This window comes from Equus caballus, chromosome 12 (genome assembly GCF_041296265.1).
Source record: "Equus caballus isolate H_3958 breed thoroughbred chromosome 12, TB-T2T, whole genome shotgun sequence".
Lineage (NCBI taxonomy): Eukaryota > Metazoa > Chordata > Mammalia > Perissodactyla > Equidae > Equus > Equus caballus.
In genome coordinates this window covers 7,736,777-7,753,045 of record NC_091695.1, presented here as the reverse complement: position 1 = coordinate 7,753,045, position 16,269 = coordinate 7,736,777, and positions in this window count along the sequence as shown.

The following is a 16,269-nucleotide window of genomic DNA, read 5'->3' as shown; positions in this document are numbered from 1 at the left end:
AGTCTGCTTTGCTTATCTCTCAAGATTCAGATCCTATGGAGTAGGGTCTGGTTGGTCTTGTTTTGGTGATGTGTCTGCTCTTTTTACAGAGGTGTGCTTGACACCTTGATTAATAGTATCCAGCAGACCGTGTCAAATGGGAGGAAAGGGAGTCCACTCAAAGAGGTAGAGTAAATGCTGGATAGCCACAAAGTCACAAGTGTCCCTACAGGCCCATGTCCTCAATTTTCTGTTCCCAATTTTAATACATTTTCTGTGATAGGAATAGATTTTTCCTCCTTGGAATCAGCATATCCGATAGCTACAGACATATTGGCACTCAGTTTAAACAATCTGAGTCATGAGGTAGAGAGTTAAAACTCATTTAGAATTCTGTTAAGATGCATGTACCCTGCTACCACCACTAATCTGACCACCAATTCCTGACTACTGTTTCACGTTTGTGAGGATGGATCAGATTGCGTTGGGTGGTCCCATTCTAGATAGAATGAAATACGAGATAATTGGTAAAATTAATAACATCACCATCAGAGGTAAGGATAAGTTACGCATGAATGATAAGCTGTATTGTAACAAGGAAATATGTTCTCCAGATTTAATTAGCTTGGAATGTGAGTTATAATCATTCTGGGAGGGAGGGGATTAATTAAATTCTTCGCAGGAGAGGAAAAAGCAGTCTGAAAATTTTCAGCATAAATAGGTAATATCTTTTCCATATTTCTTAGAGCCAATTCTCATTATTTAAACATTCAGGGCCATGGTTACTACTCTTTATTTTTACAAGTAGAAGATGACGCAAATGGAAAGATGAACAAGATAAAAGAAGAAACAAAAAGACAAGGAAATACAGAAGATTTAATAAACTTTAACTTCCTGGCAGTGATCTCTATAGCCCGCCAGTTATCCTATAAGTGCCAATGTGGGGGAGGAAAAATAATTTTCCCTCTACCCTTCTAGGTTCTTGGTTGAGCCCACAATGTAATAAAAGACAGGTTAACATGAGAAAAACCAAGAGAAGTTTAATAACATGTATACCTCCAGTATACAGGTGGGGTACCCAGAAAAACTGAGTAACTCCCTAAAATGGCCCAAGCCATCTCCAGGTAAAGACAAAGGGCGTTGGGAGGTAGGGGAGTCAGTTACCCTAGGCTATCAGGAAAAGCACAATAAACAAGGGTAAGGTTGTTATGCAGATTTAGGTCATTGTTTTCTTGATTGATAAGAGTTTCTAGAGATTTGGTCATCCTCTGCTTCAAGGTACAGAGAGGAAGACCCCCATACAAATGGAAATTTCCCTTGTACATGTAAATATCTCTTACAAAAGGGTAACTTTTACTCAGTTTTCAGAGCTTCTCCTGTGTTTGCAGTTTCTTAAAAATAACCAGCTCAAATGATCAATATGCCAATGAGGCATATTTTGGGGTGGCATATTCTGTTGCCTTTCTCCAATTAACAAGTTTTCTAAGGGTGCCAAGACAGATAAATGGTAAATACATAGCTCTGAAGCTTTCTGGATCATTTTCCTTATTAACTTTATTAAATAAGAGCTTTACTCCCAGGATTGATCATCAGAATAAATGCACTAAACTCATTTATTGAGGACCTACCCATTTTCCCAGACTCATAAAAGTTATGGAATGGTAAAAAAGCACGGCTTTGAAGTAATATATCTGGGTTATTCGGTGCTTATATTTACAAAAATTTGGAAATATCTGTTAACCTCTGAGCCTTGATGAAATAATCAGTAAAATAGTGACAATAATACCAATCTTATAGGCTTACTAAAAAATTAAATGAATATGTGAATTTCTCATACATATTGGGTAATTGCAAGCATTTGTTCAGAATTGCTCATGGTGTCATAGGGAATACAAAGATATTTAAGACCACACCAGTAATTTAAGTTCTAACTAGAAAGTGAAATAATACAGAGAATCAGTCAAATCAGACTCACATAAATCAAGAATCTTATCCACTGTAAAGCTTTATTAATTATCATGGCATCAGCTTTTGGAAAAAGAAATCAGTTTTACTGCTAGATCAATCTGCAAGGAGACAGGCAGCATATGCCCTCAGGTCTGTCTCCCTGGTCTAGGGCTTGGGGCACAATTTATGGGATGAAGGGCAGGGCAGTCTGAAGTGTGGAGATAGATGATTGGAGGTAAGGAGAAGTGAGGTAATTGATGATGTGTGCAAGTGTAGTCAAGCTTCATGGCTCTTCATAGGCTTTCCATATTTTCATAGGATACATGTTCACAAACACTAATTTAGCATGAGCTGAGGGTAGAATTTTAAGCTCTTTGATGTCGAAAGTATCACCTATCGGGATTTGCACAGGCTCAGTTGATGAGTTGGTGGTCTCAATCAGCCTGAACTGGACAAGGAAGTCATTTCTCAGTTCCTGAGAAGCCACTCTTAATTACTCTGTTGATAAGATGGGGGCAGTTGGACTAGTCCTTTAGGGCCCATGGTTACAATTTCAAAGACAGAAGCAATCACAAAGCACAGAAGAAACCAGAAAATCCCTAGGGCCACAGTTTCCCAGGTTCTTGTTTGTTCCCTCAGAGGTACACAAACCCAGACTAACATGAGATTCTTAAACAATATGTGTGGTTCGTATCGCTTACTCAGAAGAGGGCTATCTCAGATGTGAAACATTTCCATGTCACACTCAGTTAAATAGTTTACATGATATTTTCCAGAAAGACATATTTTCTTTCACAATTGTGAAAGAAAAGTTGATAAGTTAGAATTCAGTAAAATTGAAAGTTTCTGCTCTGCAAAAGCACTGTTAAGAGAATGAAAAGACAAGATACATAGTGGAAGAAAATATTTTCAAAACACACATCTGATACAAGACTCGTATCTGTTGACTACAATAAAGAATCTTGATAAAAGTTAATTGAAAGAGTTTGTTAAATAATCAAGAGTGAGGACTCGAGCCTAAGAAACAGTTCACCAAAATGTTCTTAAGGAACTGCTCCAAAGTCTACCAGATATAATTACAATTTATATGGCCTGCTGTTTACAAGGCTGTGTACCTGCTAAAAGGGGGCTTACTCATCAACAATAAAATACTCCAAAGGGATATCTGTTCATCCATGACAGAGTACATCTGGTCTTTCTCTAGATTATATATTAAAGATAAAATAAGAATTCTTGATTATATATCCTGGAATGTTGATGTTATCTATATGTGGAAGGAGGCAAGTACCAGGTTTGATGATTACACCCTCAACTTAAAAAAGGTAGCTAGGGGATATGGGAACCAGATACCCTTTATCTCTTCCTGTTGCACATATTTTCCTGTTGGCATCTTCTGTCATGAGGTAAAGGGTTGCAAAGTCATTCTGACCCAGGCTTAAGATTACTTGCAGGGCTGCTTCACAGGACAGCATAGATTTTGTATTGACTCTAAGCTTATGCAGCTTGCTTGTGTAGGGGAGGAGGACATGTCCTCTCCCAAAATGGGGGTTCGTCTGGCTGGAGAACGAATTAAATTCACATGAGACAGAATAGCAAGAGAAAATTAAACAAAGCTTTATGAGGAACCATGGCCCGGGGCCTTTCTTCCCGAAGGAAGAAAGGGCACCGAAGAAGTGGGGTGCACATAGTGGTTATATAGCCCCCAAACAGGGTGTTTCACATGTGATTGAAAAGTCCCTTTTACTATAGTCACGAGGCTGCTCTGTCAGCACAGCGCTTGATGGAAACGGCAGATAGGTCTGCTGTCTCAGTGAGAGCCGCAGGGTGGCAGGTGTGTTGCCTCGGGCTGGGGGGGTCACAGATGAGCGCCGCAATCGGTTCCTAGCCTAAGGAAAGATGCTTAATCCTTAAGAAATGCCAGCGTTGGGAGGGGGAGGGAAGTTAGTTACAAGAGGTTACCAGACTAGTACAATAAAATGCAGATTTTAAGTCCTTGCCTTTGGTATTGATTAAGAGTTTTTGGAGAGTAGGTCATCACCTTTCTTCTTCCTGGTACAGAGAGGGAGGCACCTTTTACGGATAGAGATTTACCTTACAAATGTAAACGTGTCCTAACAAAGGGCAAGTTCCATTCCTCAGAGCCTCCTTCCCTGTCCCAGTTTATCAAAAGCAATCAGCCTCAAATAATCCTGATGCCAAAGAGACATATCTTGGGGTGGCCAATTCCAGGTCCCCACACTTGCTTGCTTGTTTTATTTGCTAGACCAAGGAGAAGGGTCCCAACTATTGTTGACATATCCCAAAAAAACAAGGAATCTTAAACTTCAACAATAAGAGAACAACCCAATTAAACATGGGACAAAGATCTGAACATACACCTCACAAAAGAAGATACATAGAGATGCAAATATCCATATGAAAAGATGTTCCACATCATATGTAAAGGCAACTACAAATTAAGACAATAATGAGATGCCAGTGTACATCTGTTAGAACAGCTAAAAGCCAAAACACTGAAAACAACAAATGCTGGTGATGATGTGGAGCAGCAGGAACGCTCATTTATTGCTGGTGGGAATGCAAAATGATATGGCCATTTTGAAAGACATTTTGACAGTTTCTTGCAGAGCTAAATGTACTATTATCACATGGGCTAGCAATTGTGCTCTTAGGTATTCACTCACTTGAGTTGAAAACTTATTTCCAGAAAAAAAACCCCTGCATGTGAATACTGATGGCAGTTTTTATATAATTGCAAAAATTGAACACAATCAAGATGTCCCTCAAAAGGTGAATTACATATAAACTGGAATATCCATGCAATAGAATATTATTCAACAATAAAAATAAATGAGCTATCAAGCCTCCTAGAAGACATGTAGGGACGTTAATTACACATTCCTACATGGAAGAAGCCAGTCTGAAAATGCTACATATTGTATGATTTCAATTATATGACATTCTAGAAAAGGCAAAACTTTGGAGACAGTAAAAATCAGTGGTTTCGAGAGTTTCTGGGTTCAGGGGAGAGATGACTAGGTGAAACACAGGGTAATTTTTTGGTGGTGAAACTATTCTTTATGATACAGCAATGTATCATACATGACAGCATCCATTTTGAAAAATGCATAGAACTTTACAGAACAATTGATATACCTGAATGTATGTAAATATAAAAACCATTTAGGAGCTCAGGGTGCCACAGGCAAGAATGTAGGCTGTGTCAAGAGTATCTATCTGTACTACTACAAATATACAAAACAACCTCACTTAAGAGGGTGAGGGGAGAAATTGCTGACCTAAGTCACTTTGGAAATGAGTGGAGTCTGCAATACTGAAGACGAGAGGAAATGTGCATGCTCACTGTACTGTGGTTGATAAAGTTGTTTCCCTTGGCAGTTGGGGTTAACAAATCTGATACTTCTGATACCTGTCTACTGGAACTGAACTGTTAAGCAAACAGATGGTGCACAGTGGGAACCAGATTTTTCACTATTGGGGCAGGAATTTGCAGGTGAGCAAGAGAAGCAGGCTAGACTACTTCATGCGGCAATGGATTAGAGCTTGAGATATTGGTAAGAACTCATGTTTAACTTAGTATAAATACATATAGTTACATATAGAAATATTTACAGATATGTGTATATACATGAGTTAGTGTACACATGCATTTGTTTTCTCTTCTGCTGACGGGGCCTAAAAGAAATGATACCACAGTAGCAATGAGCATACCTAGCACCCAGATCTTGGTTTCTAATACCATTTACTAGGAAAAAGAACCAGCGCTGCCTGGAGAAATGATTGATTCTAGGCAATATATGAAATGAGCCTGGAGCATCTTAAAGTGCCAGAAAATATACAAAATAAACAAAGAAAGCCATATTGATCGGGATGTGTCAAAGGGGCACAGAAGCCATCTGAAAGAGTTCTTAAAGGTCAAAGGTGGAACAATTTAAGCAAAAGGGTACATGAAGCAATATCAGATTACAACCTAAAGTATGAAACAAATTTCCATGAATCCCTACTGATAATAAATACTTGAATAAATTAATAAATGAGGATGAAGAGACAAATATATGCAGAAGAATTCTAAATAAATTATGCATATTCTCTTCCCTCCAAGAGAAGGAGCATAAATACCCACTGTTTAAGTGTGGGCTGTGCACAGCAACTTCCTTCCAAGAGTACAATATGGAAAATGGGGAAATTAGAGTACTTTAGAGCACAGGAATCTGACAAACCAGTTCTGCCAGATGATCAAGGTTAACATCAATATACTCATGAAATATGTTGGTAGTATGTACCCTTGATATGATAAGAATGTGTGAATGAAAATGCATATAGTATTTAAGTCCTGATGGTACTGGAAAGATGGCAAATTCTGTGTACCACAGAATTTTTTTTTTTACTTTAAAAGTACTCCCACTACTTTGGATTAAGTCACTTTTCATTGTTTCTTTTCTGTTGCATCTTAACACCATACTAGAAAAGGCCAACATTTTTCTCTTCTTTTATAAGCCTGGCTGTGAAAAGCGTGAACTGCAAATGGTCATTTTTGAAGAGTTTTCAGAAGCACAATTCTAATAGCTGTCTTTATCTGCCATAAATAAAATCTTCCTTACCTTCTTTTGTTTTGCCCTTTACTAGAAAAATTATCTTTGCAGATGAAGAGGATCATTTCCTCTTCATCACTAGAAACGAGTTTCTATGAGAGCATGAATTTCTGGGGGTTTTCTTTTGCTGCAGTATTCCCATTATCTAGAGAAGTAGCTATCAAAGAAAATGTGCTCAATAAGTATTTGATAAATCAGTGCACCACTGCATCATCTGCATTTGCCTTTTAAATGCTTCCCTCTGCCTGGGGAGATGCTAATTGAAGTCATGGAAGTGGCTGGGATTGTTATGTCAAAACATATTCTTGGCATATTGCTAAGCTTTGAGTTAAACGGGGAAGAAATAATGACAAAATAGGCAGAGATCGTGTTAAGGAGATGGAGGAGAAATCAGATGACGTAGTGTCATGGCATTCAAGGGAGGCCAACATTTCAAAAATGAGGTTCTCCTTAGTGAGTATTTCAGAGAGTAAGGAAAAGCAAGCTGCTAGATTTGTTGCTGTGGAAGACAATGATGAATTTTGAAAGAGCGTTGAATGATGGGAATAAACCACACAGATCCCGAGATGTTAGTAATAGCGCTTGGAAATTGAGGCATCAGTAAAGACGTTTCTCATTACTTCATGGTTGTGTATAGATGTGTAAGGTCATACGCACTGTGCTTCAAGTATTGCTGCTCTTTATATGTTATAACAATTACTATTTCAAAATACCTTGCCCATAGTCCACGCTTAAAAGTGAGAAAATGTATACTATACATTGTTGAAGTAGTCTGCGTTTCTTCACAGCCTTAAGCATAGTGCTGAAAGCACAACAAACTTTTAAAAATACCTTTTATTTCACTTATCATAATAATGATTTTATATTCCAATTCCCCTTTTCTTGACATCCATGATAGTCTTACTTCTGTAAAATAATGGATAAATTGTACAGAAGACGTATAGAAATAACAAGTTAATACCTCTAGAAAGTAAACTGTTAGAAAAAAATGTCACAGAAGTTTGGAAATCGTATTCAATAACGCAAAATTCATTTGTGAATCCTTGTGTAATTTGCAGAGCACCTTAACTTTCATTGTTTTAATGAATTTCACAGCAACCCCACAAGGAAGCAGGGTATGATGTTCTCCTTATTTTCAGAGCTGGTAATAAAGTTTATGACCGAGTTTAGATAACTGCTATTGCCATTTATGATCGCATGACCTTAGTCAATTCACTTAACCATTTCTAGTTTCAGTTTCTTCACCTGTAAAATCATTATGTCTACTTCATAGACTTATTGAGACAATTGAATGAGATAATCAAGTGCTCAAAAATCTTGCTTTTCCATTGCCATTGCATGCACAAGCAGATATAGCCAATAACCAATTCCTAATAAAGGGGGTATGGAAACAAATAGAAGATGTAGTTGGAAAATGTAATATCTGAGATTAAACTCAATCCTTTGGATGCTCAAAAGCTTTTTCTTGTACTTTCAGTCACACTGATATTTCAAAGTGTTAACATACGGTATATTCTTTATTTGTTATATAATACACTTGATTTTAAGCTTCCTAAATTTATTCAAGAATATTTTAATAATCATTCTGCTGAAAATCTAATGTAAAGCTTAAGTCTCTCTAAAGGTAGATTTCCACTCTCTTAACAAAGGCATAGAGAAATTACTCAGAAGTTCCTTTTATTCCACAATATTTCAGAAATTGAGAGCAGATAATGAAAACGTATTCGCAGTCTTAATGTAGTAATTCCCAGTGGAGATCTTCACATTTTTAATTATTTAACGATGTCATTTAAATATTATCTGTCCTCTATGAATATTTCATGTTCATCAAAAATTCCCTGAAAAAGTAAAAATAACCTGTACATTTGTTAAAGAAGACGCTATCAATAATAGCACCCAAATGGTATTTCACTGCCTTCGGCATGGGGAATAGTTTTTAGTCCAAAGGTTCCAATAAATCATCCAAAATTTTTGTAAGAGTACACAGAAAGAAGCATGTTAACAAAAAGAATCTGGGAAATAGGGCTTGAATAGTGAAATAGAATTGGAAATAAACTGTTTCAAGATCAGACGTTCTTCAAGAACAAGTAGAAGCATCTGTGAAAGGCAAAGCTGAGCCTCCTCCACTGACATGATCAGTTTGATCAACATGTGGTATGGACTGAATTGTGTCCCTAGCCCCCAGTGAGTGACTGGATTTGGAGATATGGAGTTTTAAGAGGTAATTAAGGTTAAATGAGTGTGGAGCCCGAATCCAAGAGGACTGGCGTCCTTATAGTTCATATAAGCAAAGGCAGAGACACTGAGGATGCATGCACACAGAGAAAAGGCAATGTGAGGGCACAGTGAGAAGGAGGCCATCTGCAAGTCACGGACAGAGACCTCAGAAGAAACCAACCATGTGGTGCCTTGATCTTGGACTTCTGGCCTCCAGAATTGTGAGAAAGTAAATTTCTGTTGGTTAAGCCACTCCGTCTGGGATATTTTGGTATGGCAGCCCTAGAAAACTAAAACAACATGTTTCCATCAGGAGGTACCATGACTTGTGGAATATCAAGAACAGAAACATAAAGCTAGACAATTACAGGAAGTATAGTTAAATAATATGAGTTACCATGTATTGAACGTCTAGTTTGTGTTGAGTGATTGAGACAGGTACCTTTCATATCCAAATAAAAGCCATGCTGCTGGCATTATTATCTTCAGTATCTCAGTCTCTCTCCCACCTTCTCTCTCTCTCCTTTGTCTCTCCTACTCTTCTGGAGTTCTTGCTCCTACATTGTCTATGCTTAGGAAACGTAGTGTCCTACCCTAATTATCTCCTTCCAGTTTACAGAGTATGAGAGACTAAGAGGTGGAGAATAGTCAGGAAGGACTTCATCGTGCCTTGTTGATTATTTGCTGAGGACAACTTGGCATCAGCTCAACCTATAACCTTTTTGCCTGCTTCTAAGCACTTTGTCTTCAATTACTATTTTACCTTGGCAACAAGGTCACAAACTTTAAATGCATTAGTCTCATTGTTAATTTACTTAAAATACAACTTCTAATTACATCAGAAAGCAATCAACTGTTTCTCCTCTCTCTGAGAAACTAAGAAACACGTTGGAAACCGTTGGAAAGTGGAATATTGAGAGAGCTTTTGAAGGCTGTCAGAAAAGTTAAGGGATTGGGAGCTCTGCTTTACGAATGGAAAACAAAACATGTTGGCCTTCTCTGTACTTTATTCTCACCGCTAATGACCTTTATCTCCTTTCCTCTGTCCTCCTCCCCACTCTTCTTCGCCTTCTGTCCCACAATGGTATCTTTTCCTTGGAAATCTGTATAATTTCTTTCTAAAGAGTCTTTCAGGAATGCATGAAATTAAACAATTACAGGTGTGCAATCTTGGGAATTTTTCCAAAATTGTATGTTGTCTTGAATTAGAGTAATTTTGAAATGAATGTTTCAAGACGCTTCCACTCAGCGATATGGTGCTTCCATGTATTATCTCTTTTAGTATTTGTAACATCCCAAAAGAATGGTTGCATGGATTATTCCCATTTGTCAGATGTAGAAATTGAGTCTCGAAGAGGTTAAGTTACTTGGCAGAGACCACATAGCCTATAATGGTAGAATTTTTATGTAGATATAGCCTATATCTATAGATTGTACTTGTCACTGCTTCTTTATACTACATATTTAGTGTCTGTAGATGATACAATTTATCATGCCCAATTTAGAAAATGAGAAAGTAACAATCTCTTTCTTAAATTTGCAATAAACAATACATTTTTTAAATGTTAAACTCTTCAAAATGGAATTTATCTGTTTGCTTCTTAAATCTGGTAATCCTAAATTCTTAGATATGAGTGAATGAATTACTTACAAAATCTGGATATATGAGAAGCAATATGAATATTAGATTATCAGATCTAAAAAAGAGAATAGAGGACTAGGATAAACTTACTCCTCTTATTAGTACTTGACCCATATTTTATAGTCAGGTGAGTATGTGCATATGTGTATCTTTTATTTTTTTGCTTTTTTTGGTGAGGAAGATTACCCCTGAGCTAACATCCATGCCGATCTTCTTTTATTTAGTATGTGGAACACCACCACAGCACGACTTGATGAGTGGTGTGTAGATCCTCTCCCGGGATCTGAACCCATGAACCCCAGGCCACCGTAGCAGAGCACATGAACTTAACTACTAGGCCACGGGGCTGACTCCAAGTGTGTCTTCTTTTGAGGACTGTAGTAGGGAGAGATTAGCTAATAGTTAAAAACATAGGCTTGGAGTGAAAATGTCTGAGTTAAGCCAGTAGTAGACATTTCGTCTTGAACAGGCTACTTATCCATTTAGGTCTCAAATTCTTAATTTGAAAATGGGAAGAATAATAGTACGTGCCATATTGAGTTCTCAGGAAATTAAATGATAGGATACAAGTAAAAATATTTAATGTTTGTCACATCATAATTACTCATTAATAGCTGACTATTTTTCTTCCTATAGCACTTTATTGCTGGATTATTTATTCTGTGAGAAGGATGGATAACAAGATAAGTTCTCATGGCAATAAAAGATTGTCATGCTTAAGGTATACTTATCTTTGAGATGCATTGACAGTAATGTTAGTCATGTCTTCTGAATGTCAGCAATCAGTTGCCAGAAATTAGCATTTCTTAACGAGGGCATTTCAAAATTTGAATGCCAAGAGTTGGAAGATAATCAGAGTTCCCGTTGTTCTTGAGTTAGAAGGAAAACTACAAAGTGACACATGCAGCACTTCAAGGTGGCTTCCACTGAGGTAAGGTAATATTCTAACTGAGGATCCATAATAACAGCCTATCCAAGCCTTTCTCCTAGATTTCTCCTGAGCTGCCACTCCTGTCTACACACACATACATCCAGAGCATATGGACATGGCAATCTAAAAGGTGTATTTCCTCTATCTGGCTAGATAACATTTACATTTTCTGATTATGGAAGTTTGTTAACTCAGAATTTATGCAATATACAGAAAAAAATATAAAGAAGGAAATCATCCATAAAGCTACCACCCCAAATTTTCCATTGTGGAAATAAGGACTGCTCAAAAGAGAACAAGAAAGACTATTTATCCAGAACTTGCTATAACAAGGGACATAGCCATTATCACTTGTGTTTAGTAAAACCACAAAGGCAGGCAGAAGGGTGGGAAAGCTTGATAGTTAAAAACGGGACGGCTTCAGGTATGCCGGGATTGGAGGGTTTGGGCATGGGGAAACTGTAGGCAGGCTAACTAGAAGTGGGGCATCCTGTGGGATTGGTTAGGGGTACATATTTGTCTTTCTCTGGTTGGTCTTAAGTTGGAAGTGGGAACAAAAATTAGGAAAGCTATCAGTTATGAATCGGGTCTTAACGATTTGGGGCTGATTGTTACAGGGGTTATTGTTTGGCTTCCTGGATTTTCGCTAGAGATAATAGTCTAATCTTACCAGTCTGACTTGTGGATGATAGTCTGGCTTCCTGGGATGGTTGCTGCCAAATGTGGGCCAGAGTTCTATTTCTATATATGGTCTGGCCATTGTCCATTTATATATTCAGCATATTTAATATGATGTGCTCTATTCTATATCTCCCCATCCCACTATCAAGACATATATTTTGTTATGGAGTGACTAACTTAATTTTTAGGTAGGAAAATGTGTATTAACCACTAAGTCTCCAATTATCCCAAAGAATATCAAGGGTTTCATTTGTTGCACAATACAGAGCACCTATGATGAGGCAGGTTCTGATGGGTCCAATAAGTTAATAATGACGTGGTTCCCTACTCCAGAGAACAGGAACTTTGCAGGAGTAGACATGATACGGGTCTAGATGTCCTGTTTGCCCAACCGTTTTTTATGAATGAAATCAAGCACTTATAGCTGAAGTAATCATATGCTAATTTATGGTCTTTGACCCATAAAATCATAGGGTCATTACACAAATGGAGAAATATGCAAGTTTAGAATGTGTAACGCTCAGAGTTAAACAAGTGTTTAAAAAAATGAAAGTAATTTTGTATTTCAAACTGAAAGTAATTAGCTGTCTGAAAAGACTGTAATTAGTATATCATTAGAATTTAGAATTAATATTGCAGATATTTAATTACTGCTTATTTCAGATGAATTTTAGTGGCTAAATCAAATGCAATTGAATGCAGTTGGATGTTCTCAACGCACTATATTGCCTTTATTAATGAAAATTAATTTACACTTGGATTGCATAATTTCCCTGTGTATACAAATTTAAATTTATAATTGCTATTAAATACCAACTCAAGAAACATCATGAATGCAAAATTTTAAATGAACTTCATTTGCATAGTCCCCAAATAAAAGTCTCACATATGTTAAAGTACAAATATTTCTAGCATTTATGATATTTATATGTGGAAATCATTCATATTCATCTTGAGTGAGTGATGACGTTAGCTCCCTGAGAATTGATTTTTCTAGTATAAAAGTATTTGGACTGAGAAGTCAGTGAATCTTGAATTGACTTCTTTGTTTTGTGAGTTCTGTAATGTTAAAGTGAGTTTTTCTCCCATTAGATGCTATGTTGAAACTAAATTGTGAGAGTGTATGTGTGTGTACACTTGCACACAAATAGTTGTATATTCATATTTTATGCTGGTATAATCTCTTATCACCCACAGAAGGTAAAGTATAGTTTAGGGATATATTAATAAAGGCTATTTCTTAACTTTGGAACCAGGCCATCCTGGAAACCAAGACTTTGACTATAAATTTTGCAAAACTTTCTATACTTAAGAAACTAAAGGGATTTTTTAATCTTCAGTTTCTTGAAAGATTGAAATATATATATATATATATATAAATTTCTTGAGAAGAATCTGAATCTATAGAATAAAAACTCACTTTATTAAATAGTTTAATTATAAACATACAGTTACTTCCTTCAACAAACTAATATTAATATTCAGATAGAACCACTGTGTATTTTCCTGTTAGTGCCAAATCCTTTTTATTAGGGTAATATGGTGAACCTCTCAGCCTGGAACGGCTTATGATTATGAGATTCTCCTGGTCCGGATTTCTCATTCATTTCTGAACTCTGTCCTGGTCCTCAGTCATTGTTTGATCCCTCCTTCCCAGTCCCAAATGGAACAGCCACTTTCTTACATCGATGTTAATATGTTAATTTCATGTTATTCTTTGTCTTCCTCTATAATCTTCCAAAGTTGAGACCTTCTGGTACAGAACTCATTAACTACATTGTTATTAGTAAGTTTACTATTTTTCTCCCTATTTGCTATTACACTGATTCATGTAACTGTCAACATTTCCACCAGTTGTGAACATTTGCTTTTTCCTCTGCTTAGAGTTTCCTTGTTTCTCTGAGCTGCTGCAATAAATGGCTGTCACACTGCAGCCTCTCAGTTTCTAAAAACAATTTCTCATCTGAATGCTAGTAAAATTTTTCATTACTTAGGAGTCTTATAAAGTATGGATTATTTTTTGTGTTATCAGATAGTTGCCAACCCTATGGTTGACATCTGGAGTTTACTTGTCTTCCAATGACGTTACTGAGAACTTTGTGGTATAACTATTTCATATATATTCATGCATATTCACAAACTCATACATGTTAAACGGCCATTTTCTGCTGAAATAGAATAACTTGTGGAATGATCTGATTTTGTTAAGTATTAAGTTAGGAGAAAGGAAAGGGGATCAGTATTTGTTGAGTGTTTATGGTTCTTCAGGCACTGCATTAACTTACGCATTTCTACATTTTCTTAGAATAAACCCATAAGGTTACTGTCATCAGACCCATTTTGGAACTGAAGAAACTGAGGCTCAGAGAGGTAAACATTGATCAAGATTACCCAGCTATTACACTATAAAGCTTAAGTTAGTATTCCAAACGGTCCCCCAAGCTTACAATCTTTCCAAAGTATTACATGATTCATATGGGCAAGATTGTCCAGTCCTCTTATGCCACAAATACTTTGAAAGGAAGGAAGGTGGGAGTTTAGGAAGACAGATCCCAGAGGTATCAAGTCATAGGCTTAGAAGGGATTTTTGGAGAGCACCCCTTTCACTTCAAGTAGGACCACGCTAAATCACTTGAAATGGCTGAGACTGAATCCTATTTATAAATATCTCTTTGAAAGGGGATTTGATGGCATCATCTTGGCAACATATTCCGTGGTTGCAAAATCCCCATTTTATCAATCCGCAATTAATCTGTGAACAGGATTCCGTTAAGTGCTTACCGTATGCTAAGCTCAGTAATGTGCCACACCTGTAAGATGCAATGTCTTTCTTCAGAGATAATCTAGCACAGTTTTGGTGACAAGGCAAATAAATAGTGAGAACTGGTGATTCAGTATAAATGATAAGTCTCAAATAAACAATAAAAGATGTCAGATGATGCAGAGGTACCCGTGGAATAGACGGGTTCCAGAGGATTTTGGAAATGATAGTACAAAATGAAATTTGAAAAAGAGATGAATCTCTTTCTTCAGATTCAAAGGCAATTCCTTTGGTTGCAAGAGACAGTCAGCTACGTCACTACCTTAGTTTCTTGTATAGTAACCAGTTGTTACTGGAATGTATTTTCCTAGAGTATGGGCTTTGGTGCCTTGCCTGGGTTCAACTCCTGGCTCGAGCACATTTCCTACACAGGAAACGTGGGAAAATTATATAAGTCCTCTGTACTTTAGCTTCCTCCTCTGTAAAATGGAGTCTTTGTGATACCTTTCTTGTATGGCTGTTGTGAAGATTAAACGAGTTATTAAATTCGAATTGTTTACAACAGTACCTGGAACATGGTGAGATCTTAATAAATGTTGCTGTTGCCACTGCTGTGGCTCCTGCTGCTGTTAATTAGAATGAAAAAGGAGAAAAAAGAGGATGGGAAGGGTGAAGTGGAGGCAAGGAAGAGGAGAAGAAGAAGGAGAAGAAGAAAGAGAAAAAGAAGGAGGAGGAGGAAGAGGAAGAGGAAATGAAAGAAGAACACGATAATGATGATGATCCTAGCATCCATTAAAATGATGTACAGCTGGGCACTGCCGCCACCACCTCATAAGCAGCAGGATCTATAAATACTTCAAAGCTCTCCCCAACACTTCTTACCTGGATGAAAGCAGAGAGAAGTTCATTATACCAATCCCTACCACAATGAGAGTCTTATACTGTGGGCTCTTTACTAACTTCATTGTGTTCCCAAATTAGTCGCTATCCAGGAGTCTCTATTGCCTTATTTCTATTCAACAATCCGGAAGCTAGTTCTGAATCTGAACCCCTCCCCCGGTTCACGCCAGCTTCTTTTCCAGGGACTCAGATCCCACTTCTAGTCACCCTCACACTAATCATGATCATTTGAAAATTTTGATTCTTATTCAATACGAGGAATTGCTGCTCGGAACCCCAGTGTGAGACTCTACAGAGCATTCAGACTCCACTTAAACCAGACTCCTGAATAGTTGCCAAGACTGAATGTGGTTTTATACCATGTATGTCCTGCAGATTATAATATTTGACTTTGATTTTACTACATGCCTGCACCTGCTGGATGGGGCCAACCCATGGTCACAGCGGATCTTTCTCTGCCTTGACCAATGATCCTTACTTGGTCCTTTGAGCAAAGGATCAGCATCATTAGTGAGGTGTCTGGCTTGTAATAGAATTATGCTTATTCCTTACCCTGATAAGATTTTCTTATATCCTAAGACTATAGTATATGTAGAAT